Genomic DNA, 23,862 nt, shown 5'->3' on the forward strand with positions numbered 1-23,862 from the left:
AGTAATGGTACTTGATGTAACAGCTTTGCCAGCCCGATGACCTGCCTGTGTGCACAGTATCATGAGGTAATGAGTCTGAGTTTTATGATTTGTGGAATCTGCCTGTTGATTTCCAGTCTCAGCTCAGGGGTATGTGTAGGTGGTGGGGGCTCAGGGAGGCTCGGGAGTGTGAACAGTGATGGTTAGTGAACCCAGCTGGAGGACTCCTGAGAGGCGCTCACAGGCCGTGGTTCCAACTGTTTGTCATTAATTATCTTCAAAACAACCTCTCATCCTAAAAAACCCAGTTAGGGAGCAACACATGGCTTTGAAAGCCATGGTGGAAGAGTTCCTGATGGTTTTCATTTGGGGAACGTGTCGTGCAATGGAAAAAATGTGGACTATGGAGCCAGCCAGACTGGGTTCAAATCCTGGCTCTACCACGCCCCAGCTTGATGACATCAGGTGAGTTACTCCACCACTCTGTGCCTCAGTTTCCTCATCTGAAATGTGGAGATAATGACAACTATCATGGCAACTATCTCAGGACGATATTTTATAGATGAAGGCAGCTGACACACGTACAACACTTCGGACAGTGCCTGGAGCATGTAAACATTCCAGGAGTCTTAGCTATAATTGTTTACTCCAAGACAAAGATTTAATCCACAGGTCAAGAAAGTTGAAGCAAAGGTCAGGTTTTGGGGGAAGACGTTCGGGGTGTGGGTTGAGCTTTATGGAAGCCCTTTACAAGGCACCGCCTGGTCCTCCTACGTGGAAAGCCAGCCTTGCCTGGGGCACAGGCTCACCTCTGACTGCAAGTTGGCTAGGACTGGACCAAGTGGCCTCTAGTCAGTCTCTAGGGCCTGAGCCCAGGACACAGTTTCTCTTCCTCCATCAGCCCTGACGCTACTTTCTTTTCAGTCTCTCCTTTCCTTTCCTCCTTTTTCCTTCTCCCCCTCAAGCCTGGCCTTCACCTCCTCACCTTTGCCTGTGGGCATTTCCCTACCTAGAGATTAGGAGCAGATCTTCCGTGAGTCCTCAGCCCACTTCCTGACCCCTTGGTCCAGCCTCATCCACTCCAAGTAGAGCCCTTGCGTCCAGTGGTCTCCTTCCTCCCCAGAGACGGTGGGACCTACCTGAGAATCAGCCTCCTGGATCCCACACGGAAGACAGCCATCCTGCCAGGAAGGGGTGGTGACTGATTGGGCTTGCTCTTCTTCTGGCTCAGTCTTTTCTCACATACACATCTTACTCGGGGCAGTTTCTGGAGCCCAGACATGCCAAGCTGGCTTCACCTCTTATTAACCGGGGCCGAGAAGTCAAGTCCATTTTGGTTTTAATTAAGAGAACACAGGCAGATGATGAGATGTTAGATAGTATCACCAACTCATGGATATGAATTTCAGCAAATTCTGGGAGATGGTGAAGGACAGGGAAGCCTGGCATGCTGCAGCTCATGAGGCAGGAAAGAGTCAGACATGACTTAGCAACTGAACAAAAACAAAAAGAGAACACAAGGATTGGGGTCAACTGTGCGGAAGTGTGAAACGGGAGCGAAGGAAAGAGATGAAAGCCGTGCTTTGATCTCACTGGAACATTTGATGTTTTGAGAATATTGAATTGTTCTTGACTCCTCATTATCTCTAGGGAGGAAGAGAACAAAAGCAATCCACTGAGGGCAGAGTGACTAATGCTCTCCTGTAATGGATTCTTCTTAGCCACTGGTTTCCATGAGGTCGAGAAGTAATAAGAGAGTAAAGAACAGGGACCTCTCAGTTTTCATTAGAATAAATGCCGTGGACCTTTGGAAAATGTGAGCATCGCCACTTCACAGCCCTTCCGTGTGTCCACGTTTCCACGCACAGGGCCGTGGGCACTGTGGGCAAACCGTGGAGAAGTCTGAAGCTGAGTACAAGTGGGGCCGTTCTATTAGCTTCCTAGGGCTGTTGTAATAAAATACCACTACCAGGGTGGCTTAGAACAACAGGAATTTATTGTCTCACAGTTTGATTGGTTAGAATTCCAAACTCAAAGTGTCAGCTGGCCACGATCCCTCGGAAGCTGCCAGGGAAGGATTTCCTCCAGACCTCTCTCCTAGCTTCTGGGGGTTCCCGGGCTCCTGGCCACGTATCTGCAGTCTTCACGTGGCATGTGAATCTCCCTGTGTGTGTGCTTATGTCCGCTTGTCCCTTTTCATAAGAATACCAGTCGTGTTGGAACAGGGGCCCACCCTTCTAAAGTATCACCTCATTTTAACTGATTATGGCTGCAAAAACCCTATTTCCAACTAAGGTCACATTCTGAGGTCCTGGAAACGGGGACTTCAAGATATGAGTTTGGGGAAGACACAGTTCAAACCATCATAGCCATGGCTGTGTTGTACAAGCTTGACTCCACAAACTGTGGGAATCTGCTTTGCACTGTCCATTCCATAGCTTGACACACTGTGCTCTGTGACTACACGCTTGATAGAACCACCCTGGTACTGGTTCTACATGTGCTGGAAATTAGGCCAGAAACATGGACAAGGGCCAATTGTGTGCTTGGAGGCCAGGTGCTGTCTCCTGAGAGCAATGGGGAGCCATGGAGTGTTTACCAAAAGGAGGATGATCAGACTCTAGGAAGATCCTCCACTGTAGTGTTGAGAAATGGAATGGGGGCAGAGCGAGGCTGTTGCAGTTTTCCAAGCAAGTGATAGAGCTGGTCTTGAACCTCACTAATAGCAATTGAAATGGAGCGGAAATATGACTTGGAGGAATACCTACAGTTTACGTATCAGGGTTCCTAGAGAAGAAGAACTTAAAACACATTTTATTTCAGTAAGGGAATTGCCATTTGAGGACTGTTGTAAAAGAGAACTGCCATTTGGGTTTCTGGAGTCAGGCACTTGAAACTTTGAAACGGATTCTCTTATTTTCAAGGAAATCACCAAGATAAACTGTCTGTTTACACCAAAGTAAAGCAAGTTGTTCTTGAAACAAATGGTAAAGATATCATAAATCTGAGTATAACAGCTGCGGATTTAGATGCTAAGTAGTGGACAGTTAGAAAGTTTTTCCTGAAGTTAGAAATTTAGACTGAATTCTTGGTATCTTCCATGTATTGGTTTCCTAGTTGCTGCCATAATAAACTACAACAAGCTTAGGAGATTAAAAACAACACAAATTTATATGATTTTATTGTACTTTAAGTCAAAAATCTAACATGGGTCACGTGGCTAAAGTCAAGGTATTGGCAGGGCTGTGTTCCTTTCTGGTGGCTGGAAAGCTCTTTTCTCTGCTTCCAAAGCTGCCCACATTCCGTGGCTCGTCAAAGCCAGCATAGCAGCACTGCCCTGTTTCAAGGTCAGCTGGTTCACAGACAATTCCATCGGAAACCTTAATTCCCCTTTACCATGTAACCAGAAGTATTCACAGATTCTGGGGATTAAAATGTGTGTATCTTTGGGGGGGTGGCATTAATCTGTGTACCGTACCTAATTTAAATGGTGTTTAAATTTGTGTAACACCGTGCAAGGTTGAATAGTGCAACTGTCTTATCTGGCCCTGGGGAATCAGGGATGGGGCTTCTCTTGAAGGAAATGGAGGTTCCCAGGACCAGCTGTGCTGGGTCAGCATGGTCCAGCCGTAGGCCAGGAGAAGGGGACAGTGCTCCCTGCTCTCAGGAAAGGAGTCTTGGGGAACCTAGTCTCAGTACTGATCTAAAGATTCTTGTTGAAGATGGGGGAGCCTGTTGGGAGGTATACATGGCCTTGAGGTTGGGGTTTTTGTCCCGTGAGGCCAAGAAGAACACAATAATCCACTTTTCTTAGCCCCCACATATTCAGGGAACACTGCCCTTTGTCCTATGAATAGACTGGGGAGTTGCATTGTGTGGGGTCAAGGCTGGGATGGGGGAGGTGTGATATGCCTGCCTGCAGTGAGTCCACATGTGTGAGCCAGCTCAGCCTGGAGCAATGAGTTACAGAGGGTGTGATGTGAACTGGGGGCTCCGACTGCTGTCGTGGAACCACAAGTGGTGGATGGAGAGACAAGCACTCCCCAGGCTCAGCTTTCAGGCATTCTCAGAAATGGGGGGAGACGCCACGTGGCCGACTGACTGCTCAGCTAATCCCAGGCAGATGCGGTTTGAACGTTAAAAGAAATGGGACTTTATTTTGGGCTCCCAAAGCAGACGTCCGGGTTTTAGGATTTAGAGATGAAGGGCCTGTGGGAGGTGATGGCGGGGGAGGAGTCTGGCTGGTTCTGGCATTTAGCTGCATAACAGAGTGCTGCAGAGTCTTGGTCCTTGGGAGATGCATTTCTGGGAGGCCAGAAGCATAAGTATGAAGCCTTTTGTCTTCTGTGCCTGGAGTTTTATGGAGCTGTGACTGCCTGGGAGGAACCATGGCAGCGCCTGGGTCTTTGAGGGTTGAGCTTCCTGGGAGGGGCTGCTCCCCAGGGAGCACCAGCTGAGGGTCATGACTATTCACAGGGGAGGGGAAAGAGCTATAAGAGCCTCTAGGGCTTTGGGACTTGGGACCTCCCCAGTCCTTCCAGTCCCTGCTGGGGAGGTGGGGCCTGCTCCAGGAGGGAGGTCTTCTGCATGGGTTCCAATTTCAAAAGCGAGGAGTACAGTAGTCCCCACTTTCCCAGTTGTTATCTACCGTCAACCAGTACAAAAAATATTAAATGGAAAATTCCAGAAACTGTTCATAAGTTTTAAATTGCAGGCCATTCTGAGCAGCATGATGAAATTTTGTGCCATCCCACTCCCTCCAGCCTGGGAAGTGAATCATCCCTTTGTCCAGCATATCCTGCCCATTGGTCACTTAGCAACCATCTGGGCTATCAGATCAATTGTCGCTATATTGCTTGTGTTCAAGTGAACCTTTTTTTACTTAATAATGGCCTCAAAGAAGAAGAGTGATGCTGACAAATCAGAAATTCTCTTACTGTGCTTAATTTGTGAAAACTTCACCATAGTTTTTTATATGTAGTATGTGTGTACAGGGATAAACATAGTCTATACAGACATAGCTCATTTTATTGCACTTCACTTTATTGTGCTTCAAAGATAGCGCGTTTGTTTGTTTTTACAAATTGAAGGTTTGTGGCAACCCTGCATCAAGGAAATCTGTCAGCACCATTTTTCCAACGTTTGTCTCTGTATCATATTTTGCTAATTCTCACAATATTTCCAACTTATTCATTGTTATTATATTCTGGTGATCTGTGACCACTGATCTTTGATGTTACTATTGTAAATTGTATTGGAGTACCGCAAACTGCACCCAGAGAGGACCGCACACTTTGTTTTAATTGATGCATGCTTCATTTTCAATGTTGTGTTAATTACTGCTATACAGCAAAGTGATTCAATTACATGTATATATGTATTCTTTTTTAATGTTCTTTTCCATTATGGTTTATCATAGGATATTGAAAATAGTTCTCTATGCTATAAGTAGGGTCTTGTTGTTTACCCATTGTCTATATAAAAGCTTATATCTGTTAACCCCAACTTCTCACTCCATCCCTCCTCCAACCCTCTCCCCCTTAGCAACCACCAGTTTGTTCTCTGTATCTGTGATTCTGTTTCTATTTCATAGATAAAGTTCATTTGTGTCATATTTTAGATTCCATATGTAAGTTGTATCATATGGTATTTATCTTTCTCTTTCTGACTGACTTTACTTACTGTGATAATCTCCAGTTGTATCTGTGTTGCTGCAAATGGCATTATTTCATTCTTTTTATGGCTGAGTAGTATTCTATTGTAGGAGAAGGCAATGGCACCCCACTCCGGTACTCTTGCCTGGAAAATCCTATGGACGGAGGAGCCTGGTGGGCTGCAGTCTATGGGGTCGTGAAGAGTTGGACATGACTGAGTGACTTTATTTTCACTTTCGTGCATTGGAGAAGGAAATGGCGACCCACTCCAGTATTCTTGGCTGGAGAATCCCAGGGACGGGGGAGCCTGGTGGGCTGCCGTCTACGGGGTCGCACAGAGTCGGACACGACTGAAGCGACTTACCAGCAGCAGCAGCAGCAGTATTCTATTGTATGGTCTTCCCTGGTGGCTCAGTGGTAAAGAATCCACCTGCCAGTGCAGGAGATGCGGGTTTGATCCCTGAATTGGGAAGATCCCCTGGAGAAGGAAATGGCAACCCATTCCAGTATTCTTGCCTGGGAAATCCTGTGGACAGAGGAGCCTGTTGGGTTACAATCCAGGAGGTTGCAAAAGAGTTAGACATGACTTTAGCAACTAAACAACAACAACAAGTATTCCACTGTGTATATGGACCAAACCTTCTTTATCCATTCATCTGTCGATGGACATTTAGGCTATTTCTATGTCTTCGCTGTTGTAAATAGTGCTGCTATGAGCATGGGGGCGCATGTATCTTTTTGAATTATAGTTTTGTCTGGATATGTGCCCAGGAGTAGGACTGCTGGGTCATATGATAATTATATTTTTAGTTTCCTGAGAAACCTCCATACTGGTTTCCACAGTGGCTATACCAATGTATATTCCCACCAACAGTATAGGAGGGTTCCCTTTTCTCCATACCCTCTCCAGCATTTATTATTTGTAGACTTTTTAATGATGGCCATTCTGACTGCTATGAGCTGGTACCTTGTATTTTTGATTTGCATTTCTATAATAATTATTGGTGTTGAACATCTTCTCATGTGCCTATTGGCCATTTGTATATCTTCTTTAGAGAAGTAAGACAGCAAACTCGATTGACAAATGTGTGTGTGTTCTGACTGCTTCACCAGCCAGCCCTTCGCCTGAGGCCTCCCTGTTCCCTGAGACACAACAGTGTTGAAATTAGTCCAATTAATAATCCTATAATGGCTTCCCTGGTGGCTCAGTTGGTAAAGAACCTGCTCACCAGTGCAGGAGACACAAGTGAACCAGGTTCAATCCCTGGGTTGAGAAGATCCCCTGGAGAAGGAAATGGCAACCCACTCCAGTATTCTTGCCTGGAGAATTCCATGGATAGCAGAGCCTGGCGGATCGCAGAGAGTTGGACATGACTGAGTGACTAACACCCATAATGGCTTCTAACAGTTCAGGTGAAAGGAAGAGTATTATATCCCTCACTTTAAATCAGAAGCTAGAAAAGATTAAGCTTAGGGAGGAGGGCACGTTGAATAGCAAAGATAAGCTGAAAGCTAGGCTTTCTGCACTAAACAGCCATGTTGTGAAGGGGAAAATTCCTGAAGGAAACTAAAAATTGCTACTCTAGTAAACACGTGAAAAATAAGGAAGTGTAACAGCCTTATTGCTGATATGGAGGAAGTTTTCATGATCAGGATGGAAGATCAAACCAGCCACAACTTTCTGTTACACCAAAGCTTAAGGTACCAGCTCTCTTCAATTCTATGAAGGCTGAGAGAGGTGAGAAAGCTGCAGAAGAAGTTTGAAGCTAGCAGAGGTTGGTTCATGAGGTTGAAGGACAGAAGGCATCACCCTAAGAACAAAGTGCAAAGTGAAGCAGCAAATACTGATGTAGAAGCTGCAGCAAGTTATCCAGAGCCTCTAGCTAAGATCACTACACTACACAACAGATTTTTCAGTGCAGGCAAAATAGCCTTCTATAGGAAGAAGATGCCATCTAGGACGTTCATAGCTGGAGTGGAGAAGTCAGTGCCTGGCTTAAAGCATCAAAGGACAATCTAACTCTCTTGTTAGGGGCTAATACACTGGTGGCTTGACGTTGAAGCCAATGCTCCTTGACTGTTTCTGAAAATCTTGTGTGCGTGCTAAGTCGCTTCAGTCACTTCTGACTCTTTGTGACCCTGTGGACTATAGCCTGCCAGGCTTCTCTGTCCATGGGATTCCAAGCAAGAACAGTGGAGTGGGTTGCCATGCCCTCCTCCAGGGGATCTGCCTGATGCAGGAATCAAACTTGCATCTGAAGATGTGACTGAATTGCTACAATCTCATGATAAATATTAAACAGATGAGGAGTTGCATGGAAAGTAATTCCCTGAGATGGGGTTTCTCCTGATGAAGATGCTGTGAAGATTGTTGAAATGACACAAAGGATTTAGAATATTAATATGACATAAACTTAGTTGATAAAGTAACTTCAGGGTTTGAGAGGCTTGACTCCAGTTTTAAAAGCAGTTCTTTTGTGGGTAAATGCTATCAAACAACATTGTATGCTACAGAGAAATCATTCATGAAAGAAAGAGTCAGTCAGTGAGGCAAACTTTAACGTTGTCTTATTTTAAGAAATTGCTAGAGTCACCTCAGACTTCAGCAACCACCACCCTGATCAGTCAGCAGCCATTAACAGGGAGGCAAGACCTTCTATCCGCAAAAGATTACTACTTACTGAAATATATGTTGTATAAGTATACATGTTCCCATATCAGTATCTTCATCCAAAACACATCCCTTGGAAAAGAACCAACTGTTCTTCTCATTATGACAGAGAGAGACAGGCAATGGGTCCAATGACAGCAGTTTTTCCACTTCATCATTCCAGCTGGTTCTGGGAGCAGTAAGAACTTATACCAGGTACTTGATAGAGGTTCCAGGGAGCATCTTGTTTTAGCCATGCCCTTTTCCTTCAGAGTTGTCTAGTTTTGCCTGTGTCTCTAATTCATTCTTTCAGTTGTGTGCTGAGAGAGATGCAGAGAAACTAAGCCGTGGCCAGTCTCTTCCTTTAAGGAACTGACTAGAGACCAGTGTAGCTCTCAGGAAGCAGACACTCTATTATACTCTGTTACACTATGAGATGGTTTGTGCCTAGGTCCCAACCTTAGCAAGACTGACTGGGAATTCTCTCAGGGTTCAGAGAAAGGAAGGGGCTGGTGAGGACGTGAGTAGTTGGCGGGGGAAAAAGACTTTTGAGTCAGCTATCGAAAGATTGGTGGTTTAGTCGCTCAGTTGTATCCAACTCTTTGTGACCCCATGGACTGTAGACTGCCAGCCTCCTCTGTCCATGGGATTTTCCAGGCAAGAATACTGGAGTGGGCTGCCATTTCCTTCTTCAGGGATTGAAAGATTGGCTCTGCAGAAAGGAGGGGCTGGAGCATTTTAAACGGCATAGGGAGAGAGCATGAGGGATGTGTGTGTGTGAAAAAAATATACAAAGTCTCCCACCTCCTTGTTCCTCGGTCACCCAGTTTCCTTCCATAAAGGCAGAGTTTATATTAAAAAAATATTTGATAAATGCAGATGTACCCACATCCATGGCTGGATGGCTGAACCATGTTCTAAGAACAGAAGTCTGAAATGTGGATGTGTTCGTTGATGTCTCTGTAGCTCAGTATGAGGCCACTCTTTACAATCACCAAATCCTGACAACTCTTCACACACCACTTTGGGGGCCACAGATGCAGAAAATTTGAGAGGCCCAAGATACTTGTAAGAAGTCAGTCACCCCTGCCTCTCCCCCTGACTCCAGGAATCCACAAAAATCCCAAGAGGACCTGGGCTCCCACAGAACCTAGAATATAACTAGGTCCTGGGGCGGGGGGAACCCAGCTGACAGGGGGGCTACACTAAGTGGAAAAGAGTTGGGCCCTTTTGGAGCCGAGGGTGGAGGCAGGGCTACCCCTCTCTCCGGGCCAGTGTGTGAAGGGGGTGGCGCACAGGGGACCCACAGAAGCAGCCTTCAGCGGGGGCACTGACGGAGCAGGGCTTTCAGGCTGCTGGGATGAAAACAGAGCTCCCAAAGACCAACTTCAGGTCTTTCCAGATGGATTTCCTAACCAGAGGAGGACTCCCGTGTTGAAAGGCTATGTAGGAAGGATTCCGATTTTCGTTCCCCTACTGTGAAATCAATTAAAACCAGGATGGATACAAACTGATTTTGTAACCTCCTCCACCTCCTGGCTTCCTTCCTTCTTGGGGATGGGCCAGCCCAGCCTGGGGAGAGGCAGGAATCTCATGGTCTGAAAATTCTGTGGCAATATAAATAATGGTGACCTATTGCTCCAGCTCTCCTCAGGGGACCTGAGGCTGGAGGCGAAAATGTCTCCTGGAAAATGGACAGATGAAGGAGGCCCCCATCGGCGGGTGACTGGGGTCTGACCCTTCCAGGCCCCGGGCCAGTTCCCAGCCTCTGCTACCCATAGGTTCAGAACTGGTCTAACTGGGGAAATAAGGCAGCCTGTTTTAGAAGACAATTTGTTTCCCACAGAACAATTCAAATTGGCTTGTTATCCTTATACATCCTTGGTCTGTGCAAACCAAATCAGGAATTTTTATTCCTTCTTTGATCTACAAATAATCCTAACAGATAACTGTTACTGAGTACTACTGCATGCCAGGCACCTAATTAGGCGCCTTTCTTAAATTAACTGTAATTCTTACAACACCACTGAAAGCTATGTCGTATTTTCCTAATTTACAAATAAGGAAAATAATGAGACTCAAATAGGTTAAGTAACCTGCCCACAATCACACAGCTAGTAAGTAGCAAGTGTGTGTGTGTGTGTGTGTGTGTGTGTGTGTGTGTGCGCACACGCTCAGTCGTGTCTGACTCTTCGCAATGCCATGGACTATAGTCCCCTAGGCATTTCTGTCCATGGGATTTCTCAGGCAAGAATACTGGAGTGGGTTGTCATTTCCTTCTCTGGGGAATCTTCCCAACCCAGAGATTGAACCCACGTCTCTTGCATCTCCTGCTTTGGCAGGCGGATTCTTCACCACTTAGTAAGTAGCAAAACCAGCGTCCAAATCTAGGTCTGTTTTCTGCTCTCAACTAAGTCAAATAAAAATAATTCTCATTTACTGAACATTTACTGTGTGCCAGATACTTAACATACATTATCTGAAATTCTTATACCAAACTCTGTGAGGAAGGCTGCTGCTATAGCTCCGTTTTATAGATGAAAAAGCCATCATTAAGGAAATAGCCTAAGGTCCCAGATGCTGGTCTGGTGAAATCAAGTCTTGACCCCAGATCTCGGGGTTCTCTGAAGCCAGAATTCTTTCTGAGGATGCCATGCAACTTCAGGAAGCAGAGGGGCTCTTGTCTCTAGGGGCTTCCAGTGGGTGCTCTGGGAGCAGGGAGAGGACCCAGCAGGTCCTCTCCAGGGGGCTGAGGTTGAACTGGTTTGTGCACAGAGCGACTTCTGCCAACCCACGTGCTTCTTAGCAGCATGTAATGTTTCCTAGGGCCCCTTTCCAACTTGGCTGAGGCACTTTAGACATCTTGAGGGACACTGTTAAGAACATCTGAAATGGTTCCACAGACTTCTTTGTCAGGAAGCGCTGCTTCATGCCACAGAACTGCCCACATTTCCCCCAGTAAAGAGAATTAGTTAGAACTAAGGAATCACTTCAGAGTCTGGCAGCCTCAGGGTCCTATTTTTACACCCAATGCACAATCATGTGAATGGGTGTCCATGGCTTATATATCCCTCCTGACTTTCCAGGCAGGTCTGGTGTCCTTTTAAGAAATTGTCTTCTCTGAGCCCTTGGGCTCTTTTCTAAGGCACAGCTTCTCCCCAAAACATCTTGGGGAGTCTTGATGTTTTGACCTGCATCTTCCTTTCCCTCACCTGCCCCTGTCTCCCCTTACCCTGACCTGTAGTCCAGAAACAATAGCAAAAGTAATACAATCCAGGTTGGGCTGGCATCAGAACTAGCCAACACATTCTCCCATAGGGCTCTTACTAGCCCAAGAAGGACAAGAAGTATGAACATAGGTTTCTAGAGGAGAAATTTAAGATCCTGTTAGTGATCAAAGCGGTTCTAGGAAGTAAGCTTCTCCTGAATCCTGCTGTCTCTGTCTCTCTTGCCCCAGACTCTATTCCAAGGTGGAACTGGGAAATAACAATTGTGACCCAGGAGATTGCTCTAGCTTGAAATGTTTCCTTCAAGGGGTTTCTTAAGTTGTTCTGAAAGCTCAGCCTGAACATTGAAAATACCCCGTAAAGGTGAAGCTTGTACCTAGAACAAGCCATTTCATAAGTATATTCCCTGAAACCAAGATTATCCTACAATTTGAGCTATCACAGCTATATCAGTGACTAGTCGTTCATTCATTCAACAAACACTTCTTGTCTTGCAGGTGTCAGGTGCTGCCAAGTAGTACAGATTCAGTGGGGGAACAATACAGACACAGTTCTGAGTTCAGAGTGCCTCTGGGGAGTCAGGTAATTGAACAGCAACTTATAGTAAAGTTATGTGGTGTGGGAACAGAGAGGAGGGAAGCCTGGTCAATCCAAAGGTTTGGGATGGTTTCCCTGGGAAAGTGATGTTTAAACTAAGATCTGAAGGGTGATAGAAGCTGGCTGGGTGGGGAGGAGGGGAGGAGGACCGCAAGTGTGGCCTCTATGAGCATGAACCTCGCAGCCCTCCAAGTTAAAGGAACTCCATTGCCCAAGACCCAGAGGCTGCCTCTGAAACCCATCACCCATGCGGAGGCTGCGCTTCCCACAGGCACTTCCGGTCAGGGACCGCGCACGGCAGGGCTGTTAAGGCAGCCCCTTCCTTGGAGGCCAGGACTCTTCTGATGGCACTTTACCTTGAGGATGCCCCCACAGCCTCGTCAAACTCCCTTAGATTGGTGGTGGCCTGGGGTGCTTCTGCCCACCCTTCCTCCCCACTCTTTCCCACTTGGGTTCAGACGCACAGCGGTGCTCTTTATCCACCCCCTCCTCCTACTGCCTGCCTTGCAAGTGGGTGATGTCGCACAAGGAGGGTGAGAAGCCTGAGGGGAGGCGAGCCAAGAAGCAAGAAGCAACCAAGGGCAGAGGGCCCAGGGCAGAGCCTTGAAAGTTTGGTTTTCTCAGTAGAAGGAGGAAAAGTCACACGCAAGGAGCTAGCAGTGTATTACTGTTATAATTAATAACCGTTTATTGTTATTAATGAACAAGGATTGTTCGAGACGAGAAATCTGTTCCTTCCTTTAAAACTTCCCAAATGGCTGTGGCTAATAGCATCTTGTTTCAGGACAGCATTGCACAGGGTGCTGAGGTATGAGGGACATTGTTCACAAAGCCACCTTGTATTCTATTTATAAGGACTTTTCTGGGAACGTGTTTAACTACATGGTATCAGAAACGAGCAGCCCTCGCGGGTCTCACCTTGGGGGAGCCCATCCCAGGCCTCAGACTTGGCCAGTCTAGCCTGGGTGGGCCCTTCCTGGGGAGGTGGACACCACAGGCTTGTCAGCACCTGGTGACAGATCCTTCCAGTCAGCAGCCCAGGCTCCGAGTCCTCCCAGCTGCTCGGGGAGAACGTCCTGCTCTGACTACCGTGAGTCACCCAGCAGATCGCGTTCTCGTTGCCATTACTAAATTGATTTTCTGGTTTTATTTTAAAAACAAATGAAGAACATTAGCATCAAGGGAGGCCATCTAACAGGGGAAGCAGTACAAAGAAGCAACATGTGGGTGTGACGTGGAAGATGAGGAGGGTGGGTCTGAGCTTTTAGGTGGCCATAGTTACCCCAGTCAGGATTTCAACAGTGCCTTTCATGTCTATTCTTTATCTGTGTGACTCCGGGGGATTAGGTAGGAGTACCCACATACTGTAATTTTAAAAAGAAGGGGAAAAAATGACCCTGCTGGTGATCATTTAGGTAAGTATTTTGGGACAAATAAAAGGGAGTACGTATTTAACAGCCTATGGAGTATAAATGAACCTTGTTACCCTTATAAGGTGTTCAAGATGAAAATTTAAAATGGGTCTAAGAAGAGGTCAGATAAATTCCTGGATATTAGAACAGTTGTGAAGGTCAACCTAGGAAGACCAAGCCACTGTGTTCCCACAGAAACATTCCTGGTGCCCCTCTCAAAGCATCTGTGTTCTGGGCTCCCCAAGTTCCTGAAACCACAAAGTGCTCTTTCTGTACACTGTATCTTTGCCACACTTACTTCCTTGAGGTTCCCTTGCTACTCACTTCTAAGACTACCTCATCTTCCAGATCCAATTCAAATGGACCCTCTCCTAGGAAGTCCCCCCCAGCTCTTCCAGGGCAAGGCTGATCACTCTTCCACCAGTGCAACACCTCCACAGTGCAGTGTAATTGCTTGCCCAACTGGACAGAGGTTGCATATATTTCATACAGACTTAGCACAGAGCCTGGCCCATAGTCCCCATGCAGAAAGTGCATGTCAAATGAATGAATGAGCTGTGTCAACCAAAGGTTTGCCCACATACAGCATTTATGATATTCTCAATGGTATTCCTAGAAGCTTTGCTTCTAATATCAGACAATACTCTTCTTTCAGGACATATGCTTATTTGTCTCACCTAATATATATGTTAGTCTCCAAATCAGCCGTCTGTGTAGTTAACAACAGAATAGCCAAGAGACTTGTTGAGATTTTAGTATCTTTAACTTAAGTGTGTCTCTTGGACAAGTGAGCTGGCTCCCCAGAAATCTGGTCTAGAAATATTGCCAATGCACATTCCAGGGACTTGGAGATGTTAGAAAAACAGACATATCACCTTTCAGGCTGAAATCACTGGGAACTGCATTTTTAAAGTTGGGTTTCCTTCCAGATACTTAGGTTGTGAATGACACACAGTCTGTGGAAACTTTATGAGATCACCAAGAAGCTGAGGTCTGAAACTTTCAAGAAGTGTTTAACTACAGATCAACCAAATATAACATTTGCATGTTAAAAAAAAAAAAAAAGAACCCAACAAGCAAAGGTCTAGTGGTCAAAATGCCATCCAAGTCAAACCAACATGAGGGGCCCGCCCAGGCTCAAATATGGAGGTTCTGAAGGTGATGAATTGTGGGCAGAGGCACTTTGGACAACAAAAGAAAATCTAAGAGTGATGAGACATCTTGCTCAGTCAGTTAAACAACACGTGAGAAAGAGCCCTGGCAGTCAAGAGCCTTAGGTTCCAATCCCAATTTTAACCTCCTGACAAAATTATATGAATTTAACTTTCTGCAAAATTTCTGCATTTGTGTGTATGTGTAGTTGCTTCTGTCATGTCCAACTCTTTGCGACCCTATGAACTACAGCCCACCAGGCTCCTCTGTCCATGGGATTCTCCAGGCAAGAATACTGGAGTGGGTTGCCATGCCCTCCTCCAGGGGATCTTCCTGACCCCAGAGACTGAACCCATGTCTCTTATGTCTCTTGCATTGGCAGGCTGGGTTCTTTACCACTAGTGCCACCTGGGAGGTACAAAATTTCAGTAGTCAATTAAAAAATAAACATCTGTATCATCTGCTAAATTATAGGTAAATACAAAGTGCTTTGAGGGACCACATCCAGGTGTTCATTCATTCAACAAAAAATTGTTGGACAGCTATTACATTTAGGGCCACCTGGCACACCTTTGAGATGTAGCAGGCAAGATGGAGACTTCCCTGCCCTCACTGGACTTATAGCCTGACAAGGACAGGCCAGGATAAGTGATTACAGTAATAGCTGATGAAGCTTTGCTGGGGGGATTCTAGCGAGTTCTGCTAGAAGTATAGTTCAGGGACTTGAGAGCCAGGAAGAGCTCAGAGAAAGTGATTCTTAAGTTGGTGCTCAGAATTGAGGTTTTAGGGAGAACGGTGTTCTGAGAAGAGGGGAGGGCTCCAAGTGGCTGAAGATTCCAGAACTGCTGGAGCACAGGGAGAGAGAAAGAATTGTAAAAGAAGGTTTGAGAGATAGGCAAGGGCTGGAAGGTAAAGAGGAGGAGTCAAGGATGACTTCTAGGTGTCTTGCTTGGGAAATGAGATAGTTTATCTTGCCATTTATTAAGATAGGGACATCAGGGGACAGAGGAGGTCTGAGGAAGGCACAGGATCTGTTTAATTTTGGACATGTTCAGCTTGAAGTGCCTATGACATTTCTAGGCAGAGATCCAGTAGGCAGCTGGAGATGTGGGTACCATGTGTGAAAGAAAGCTAGCTGGAGATGATGATTTTGGAATCGTTACATACTGAGTACATAAAATTGCCCAGAAAGAGAATATAGAGTGAGCGAAGGATAGGTCTGAGCCCTGAGTAACAGCAATATGTAAGAAATGGGTAGAACAATGAAGTATCACCTCACAGTGGTCAGAATGGCCATCATAAAAAAAAAAACCTACAAATAATAAATCCTGGAGAGGATGTGGAGAGAAGGGAACCATCCTATCCTGTTAGTGGGAATGTAATTTGGTAGAGCTACTATGGAGAACAGTATGGTGGTTTCTTAGCTTCCTTAAAAAAGTAAAACTAGAACTACCATATGACCCAGCAATCCCACTCCTAGGCACATACCCAGAGAAAACCATAATTCAAAAAGATACATGTACCCCAATGCTCATTGCAGCACTATTTATAATAACCAGGACATGGAATCAACCTAAATGTCCATCAACAGAGGAGTGGATAAAGATGTGGTACATATATACACTGGAATATTACTCAGCCATAAAAAATGACATTTGCAAACATGGATGAACCTAGAGATTGTCATATTGAGTGAAGTAAGTCTGACACAGAAAGATGAATATCACATGATATCACTTATATGTATAATCTTTAAAATATAGGGTAAAAGGGAACTTATTTACAAAACAGAAGTAGACTCAAAGATGTAGAAAACAAACTTACAGTTACCAGGGGATAAGAGAGGAGAGGGATAGATTGAAAGATTGGTATTGACATACACTACTATAAAGTCAATAACTAATAAGAACCTACTGTATAGAAGAGGGAACTCTACTCAGTACTCTGTAATGGCCTATATGGGAAAAGAATCTTTAAAAAGAGTACATATAGGTATGTGTATAACCAATTCACTTTGCTGTACACCTGAAATGAACACATTATAAATCAACTATACCTCCAACAAATTTTTTTTTTTAAAGAAAGAAAATATGGTAAAAATAGCATTGTGTAACTTCCTATGTCAGGTAATAAAAGGCATTGCAGCTTCAAAAAAAAAAGAAAAAAATATACAGGAAGAAAATGGAGCACTACAAAGTTATGAAGAAAGCCAGAATATTGTGTCAAAGCAGAAAGCAAGAGAAAGGTGTGTTGGGTGTGGTCAATGGGCACTTAGCACCCTTTCCTGCCTTGTGTTCTATTCGTTTTTCTGGACAGTTAAAGACTACTTTTCCAAGATTCTCTTGCAACCAGAGGTCTGGATGCAAATTAGTTTCCAGCAATTCCATGTATTACTCAAGATTTATTATAGAAGATTTAGAACTGAGACAGAGGCTGTACAGTTCTGATGCTCTTGACTGATTTCTGCTGAAGTTGTGGAAATTTTCTGCAGCAGTGTTCCAGTGTCTAGCTGCTAGCTTCGTGCTTAGTCAGTGGTGTTGGTGGTGGTGGCAGCCTCCTAACACCGGGACTGTTTAGTGTAGTGTGTTCTGACTCTCTACCTTCCTAATTTTGGCAAAGGTATCATCTCCCCTGGCAGACCAGTTGTGATGGCATTCTTGGAGGTCTGAGTATACCCAAAGCTCTTCCAACATTTTATTAAACACCTAATTTCTATACTAATCCTTTTCTGATGTTGGGAAAGATTGAAGGCAGGAGGAGAAGGGGACGACAGAGGATGAGATGGTTGGATGGTATAACTGACTCAATGGACATGAATTTGAGCAAGCTCCGGGAGTTGGACAGGGAAGCCTGGCGTGCTTCAGTCTATGGGATCGCCAAGAGTCCGACACAACTGAGTGACTGGACTGAACTGAATCCTTTTTTGCTTAACATCTCTAGAGTGGTTTCTTTTATTCTTTTTGAATCTTTGCAGAATGAAAGGACTATTGCTGGGAGGAATCCTGTGTGTTTGTCTTTTCCCACATCACCAAGTAATAAACTCAATTCAATTCTGACACTATTCACATGATGATAGTATTATTAATCTCACAGGCTAAGGGCTCAGTCCTACGAGACTGCCTCCCCTTCAGACATCAGTCTCAAGTCCAGGTTCTCACCTGGGCTTCTGAATATGCTGTAAATTGCAGGTTCCCATGATCCTTGTCTCGGGTTTAATTAATTTGTTAGGGTGGCTCACAGAACTCAGAAAAATATTTTACTTAGGTTTATAAGTTTGTTATAAGAGAATGTGACTTGGGAACAACCAGATGGAGGAGATGCATAGGCAAATTAAGTGAGAAGGAATGCAGAACTTTCATACCCTCTCTGAGCATACCACAGTCCCCAAATCCCCACATGTGAAATCTCCATGTGTTCACCAACCAGAAGCTGTCAGAAATGGTTCTTTGAGGTCTTTATGGAGGTTTCATTACCCGGACATGATTGATCAAATCATAGCCATTGGCCACTGGAGATTGATTCAGCCTCTTGAGTCCCCTTGGAGACCAAGGGTGGGACTGAAACTTCCAACCTGCAGTCACAGGGTTGGTTCCCATCCTTGCTGCTCTCCAAAAGTTACCTTGTTACCATAAACTCAGATGGGAGTGAAAGGAGTTTGTTGTAACTATCAAGACAACTTTATTGCTCTTCTCACTTAAAAGGTTCCAGGGGTTTTAGGAGCTCTGTGCCAGAAACCAGGACAAAGACCAAATATATATTTCTTATTATAAATCACAATATCACAGATCTTCATTTATTTTCTATAAAGAATCTATTATGCCACTCTAAAGAGTTTTTATTTAATCCATGAGCAAAGGGAAGCCTATGAATAATTTTAACAGAAGATTTACAAGAACATATCTGTACAGTTTGGAAACATCATTCAGTCTAGGGAATGAGTGGGAAGATATCAGGGCTAGAAAGAGGGTATCCATTAGGGGTTGTTGGTTGGTATTATAGGCAAACCATGATGGGGCCTAAACTAGGGTGATGGCAGTAGAGATGGTGAGGAAGAGGATGGGTACAAGAGAATTTTAAGAATATGGAATGAAGAATTATGCCTCAAACACTGATTTGTTGTTGTTGTTTAGTTTCTAAGTCGTGTCCAATTCTTTTGCAATTCCATAGACTGTAGCCCACCACGCTCCTCTGTCCATGGGATTTCCCAGGCAAGAGTACCGGGATGGGCTGCCATTTTCTTCCCCAAGGAATCTTCCCAACCCCAGGATCAAATCCATGTCTTCTGCACTGGCAGGTAGATTCTTTACCATTGAGTCACCAAGGATGTCCACAAACATTGACTGCTGCTAAGTTGCTTCAGTCGTGTCCGACTCTGTGCGACCCCGTAGACGGCAGCCCACTAGGCTCCCCCGTCCCTGGGATTCTCCAGGCAAGAACACTGGAGTGGGTTGCCATTTCCTTCTCCAATGCATGAAAGTGAAAAGTGAAAGTGAAGTCGCTCAGTCGTGTCCGACTCCTAGCGACCCCATGGACTGCAGCCTACCAGGTAGGCCCTTCCATCCATAGGATTTTCCAGGCAAGAGTACTGGAGTGGGGTGCCATTGCCTTCTCCCAAACATTGACTAGGCACAGTTAAAAATTGAAGACTTGGGTCACCGTGATATTTTCTGAGAAGTTCTGTAAGGAAAAGTGCTGTATACTAAGGGTTTGTGTCCCCCGAACAGTCACATGTTGAAAGCTATTCCTCATGCGGTGGCATTTGGAAGGCGGCTGTTGGGAGGTGATTGGGTCATGAGGGTAGGGCCCTCATGCATGGGAACAGTGCTCTTATGAGAGACCCCAGAGAGCTTCCTCCCCACTCCCACCAAGTGAGGAAATAGGAGAAGGTGACCATCTATGAACCAGGAAGTGAGCTCTCATCAGACACTGAATCTCCATACTTTGATCCTGAACTTCTCAGAACTGTAAGGAGCAAATGTTTGTCGTTTAAGCCACCAAGTCTAGGGTATTCTGTTATAGCAGCCCAAACAGACTGACAAGACAGGCAAGAAAAAAAAAATCATGTTGTTGACGTACGTACTTTAAGAAATTAAGTGCTGTGCTATTTATTGCCCTTCTCCACAAAATAAGGAAGAAAAATTTATAGACTATTCCATATTGACCTTCTAGTGACAACAGAGCATAATTAAAAAATAATCCACATGGGGCAAAAGTCTTAAATAGGATTAAAGGGTACATGTTCTACATCTTAAATCAAGATTCCAGCTCCTCTTTATGGTTAAGATTTTCAGTAAGCAAGAGAAAGGATTTTGCCAAGATTCACAACTATTTACAAAGCTCTTATTTATTCTTTCAGAATAACCATTAAGGTCTGGTGAAAACCTCAGAGGAAAATGCATTCTTTTAAGAAGTTATTTGCTTAAGTCACAAATGTGTTTGTTATAGGAAAGTCAATTTACTTAATTTGCAAGTGATCTCAGTAGCTGTATTTATTAGTTGACCACTCACTGTATTATATTAGACAGAAAGCACCTGACTGCTTAGTCTAATTTTCTCTCTGAAAGGTGCTTGAAATTAAAGTATGCCTTCAGCCGATTCTGATCTAAATACATAATAAAGCTTTGTTCTTCTATAAGTGGTAGGATAGTCAGGACTTGGTGATTGGTTTGATAGACAGGGCACAAAAGAATCTTCAGGAATGATGTCCAGGTCATAAGGGTAGAGCCCTTGGATAACCAGTAGGGGAAGAAGATGTTTGGTGACACAGGGGTCATAGGAGGAGGAGAGCAAATTTTTCAGGAAAACAGGGTGTTTGACTCTGGACTTGGAAACAGAAGTGCCTGTAGGACAAACTAACAGAGCTGAGTAACAGGCAAATGGAGGTATGTGTTTGGAACTCAAGATAGAGACCTAGAAATTTTATTTTATTTATTTATTTATTTTTGTTATTTTCTTTTTTTTTTAAATTAGTTTATTTATCTATTTTTTAACTTTACAATATTGTATTGGTTTTGCTATACATTGACATGAATCCGCCATGGGTGGAGACCTAGAAATTTTAATTTGAAGCCAAGTGCACGTGACTCATATAGAGCCATTCTCAGCTAAGTTTAAGACCCTTGTAATTTGACCCAGGAAAGGTCAAATAGTTCTTACTAACTTAATGCTTTCCTTATTGAGAACAGAAAAGGTTGACTTTGAAAGAAAATCAGTATCCATTGTGGTGAATACTGCCCTTGAGTAATGTAGCATAAAACCAGCCATGGCATTGATGTTGGGCATGAGGGGCCCTCCATCTTGCCCTCGTCAGGGTCCAGAACATAACAGGTACTCAGTAATTATTTGTTGAATAAACAAGTGGTTAAATATCCCCATTCACCATAACCTGCCCTCAAATATGTCCTCATCATCCCGTGAAACTGGAAGTGCAAAGGCTAGAAATGCTTCTTTAATGCAAGGATCTGGGAGGGGTAATCAGCAACAACCATGGGTCATACAATTCCCCATTGGAATAATTTTTGGAAAAAGGGACAAGGATGGGGAAAGTGGGAGGGATTGAAAGGAGAAGGGAGTCATGGGGGTCAGGCTGCTTCCTTCTCATCTTTTCTGGGGGCTGATCTGGTCTGGAGGCCTGATGCCCTCCACTCATGATCAGGACACTCTTAAAGGTACCAAGATGTCCTTCCTTCCATCCTTTCCATTACTTGTTTTCAAATGTACTACTGCACCCCCACCTACCCCCAGGAATATCAACAGAGTCTGAAGGCCCACCTTCCCGCTCCACTAATCTTCACAGCATTGATCTTTGCCACTAAATAGCAACTTGAAAAGCCAAGGAACAAAGTGTCTCCCCCAACAGTAATTCTGAGACCGCTTGGGAGACTAAAGTTGCAGTGCTGGGGTTTGTACGAGACCACATCTCTGCAGGGAGGGGAAAGTGGAGATGCCGGAGTGGTGGGGAAAGGAGAGCCTTTGTTTCAGCCACAGAGATATTAACAAAGGCAAGGCCCTCACCCAGTTGGAGGGAAAGGAGTTAGAAACTTAGGTGGGAAGCCTCCCCCCACCCTTCACTCTGATTTTGGCCTCTGCTTATTATTATGGTTCAGCTTCTTCTCTCCTTAAGTCACTTTTGGCTTCTGTCTTGATGAGCAGCAACTCAGAAAGCATAAACCTGTCTCTGGAACATCATCCTTTAGAGGCTGAAATGGAATATTTCTGGAATAACCTTTCTCCTCATGTCTGTCCACAGCCCCAGAAGCAGCAATTCTGCAAGAGGGGAGTGGAAACTGAGGCCACAACCTATATTATGGAGCCTTCCAAAATGCTCCTCCCGAAACAAGTAGAGAATTAACACAAACATACGGGGGAGGAAGGGGGAGGTCTGGATGTCAGATTAGCCTCTTGTAGAGACTTGTCCTCAGCCACCTGCCTTCCTCAGTTAACAAAAACTCCATAAGTATTTACACTGCACACTAAGGGTTAAGTTTAGCTGACAGGGTTGCCATGGACTACCAGCCAGCCCATCTCCTGATTGTCCTTTGTTCTGAGAGCTCTAGGGTCCCGCCTTGAACAATAGCTAGGAAAAAAAAAAAAAAACTTTACCAGGTTTCCTCCTGCCAAAATCCGCCAAAATCCTAGTGAATTCATTACCTGAGTTCAAATTATCCTCTTGCAAAACAGACCCCAGAGACTTGTGCTGGTCTCACTTCAGTTCAGTTCAGGTCAGTTCAGTCGCTCAGTCGTGTCCATCTCCTTGAGACCCCATGAATTGCAGCATGCCAGCCCTCTCTGTCCATCACCAACTCCCGGAGTCTACCCAAACCCATGTCCATCGAGTTGGTGATGCCATCCAACCATCTCATCCTCTGTCGTCCCCTTTTCCTCCTGCCCCCAATCCTACCCAGCATTAGGGTCTTTTCCAATGAGTCAACTCTTCGCATGAGGTGGCCAAAGTATTGGAGTTTCAGCGTCAACATCAGTCCTTCCAATGAACACCCAGGATTGATCTCCTTTAGGATGGACTGATTGGATCTCCTTGCAGTCCAAGGGACTCTCAAGAGTCTTCTCCAACACCACAGTTCAAAAGCATCAATTCTGCGGCGCTCAGCTTTCTTCACCATCCAACTCTCACATCCATATGTGACCACTGGAAAAACCATACCCTTAACTAGATGGACTTTTGTTGGCAAAGTAATGTTTCTGCTTTTAAATATGCTATCTAGGTTGGCTTCCTTCCAAGGAGTAAGCGTCTTTTAATTTCACGGCTGCAATCACCATCAGCAGTGATTCAGGAGCCCAAAACAATAAAGTCTGACACTGTTTCCACTGTTTCCCCATCTATTTCCCATGAAGTGATGGGACCAGATGCCATGATCTTGGTTTTTTGAACGTTGAGCTTTAAGCCAACTTTTTTACTCTCCTCTTTCACTTTCATCAAGAGGCTCTTTAGTTCTTCTTCACTTTCTGCCATAAGGGTGGTGTCATCTGCATATCTGAGGTTATTGATATTTCTCCCAGCAATCTTGATTCCAGCTTGTGTTTCTTCCAGCCCAGCATTTCTCATGATGTACTCTGCATATAAGTTAAATAAGCAGGGTGACAATATACAGCCTTGACGTACTCCTTTTCCTATTTGGAACCAGTCTGTTGTTCCATGTTCAGTTCTAACTGTTGCTTCCTGACCTGGATACAGGTTTCTCAAGAGACAGATCAGATGGTCTGATATTCCCATCTCTTTCAGAATTTTCCATAGTTTATTGTGATGCACACAGTCAAAGGCTTTGGCATAGTCAATAAAGCAGAAATAGATGTTTTTCTGGAACTCTCTTGCTTTTTTGATGATCCAATGGATGTTGGCAATTTGATCTCTGGTTCCTCTGCCTTTTCTAAAACCAGCTCGAACATCTGGAAGTTCACGGTTCACGTATTGCTGAAGCCTGGCTTGGAGAATTTTGAGCATGACTTTACTAGCATGTGAGATGAGTGCAATTGTGTGGTAGTTTGAGCATTCTTTGGCATTGCCTTTCTTTGGGATTGGAATGAAAACTGACCTTTTCCAGTCCTGTGGCCACTGCTGAGTTTTCCAAATTTGCTGGCATATTGAGAGCAGCACTTTCACAGCATCATCTTTGAGGATTTGAAATAGCTCAACTGGAATTCCACCACCTCCACTAGCTTTGTTTGTAGTGATG

At 44.6% G+C, this 23,862-nt stretch overlaps 1 protein-coding gene across 3 annotated transcripts in view; it reads left to right on the top strand.

Moving 5' to 3' along the window:
• The window catches only part of THBS4 (thrombospondin 4), a 268,357-nt gene that overhangs the window by 71,313 nt on the left and 173,182 nt on the right, over window positions 1-23,862 (top strand). The window contains exon 3 of one of the 3 annotated variants that reach the window (XM_081506025.1): window positions 12,008-12,092. The exons of the other annotated variants lie outside the window; for them this stretch is intronic. The gene's annotated coding sequence lies outside the window, so the exon portion shown is untranslated. The remainder of the gene's footprint in view (window positions 1-12,007; window positions 12,093-23,862) is intronic. 3 annotated transcript variants of the gene reach the window in all.

Source organism: Giraffa tippelskirchi, chromosome 7 (genome assembly GCF_054371585.1).
Source record: "Giraffa tippelskirchi isolate mGirTip1 chromosome 7, T2T-mGirTip1v1.2.pri, whole genome shotgun sequence".
Classification (NCBI taxonomy): Eukaryota; Metazoa; Chordata; class Mammalia; order Artiodactyla; family Giraffidae; genus Giraffa; species Giraffa tippelskirchi.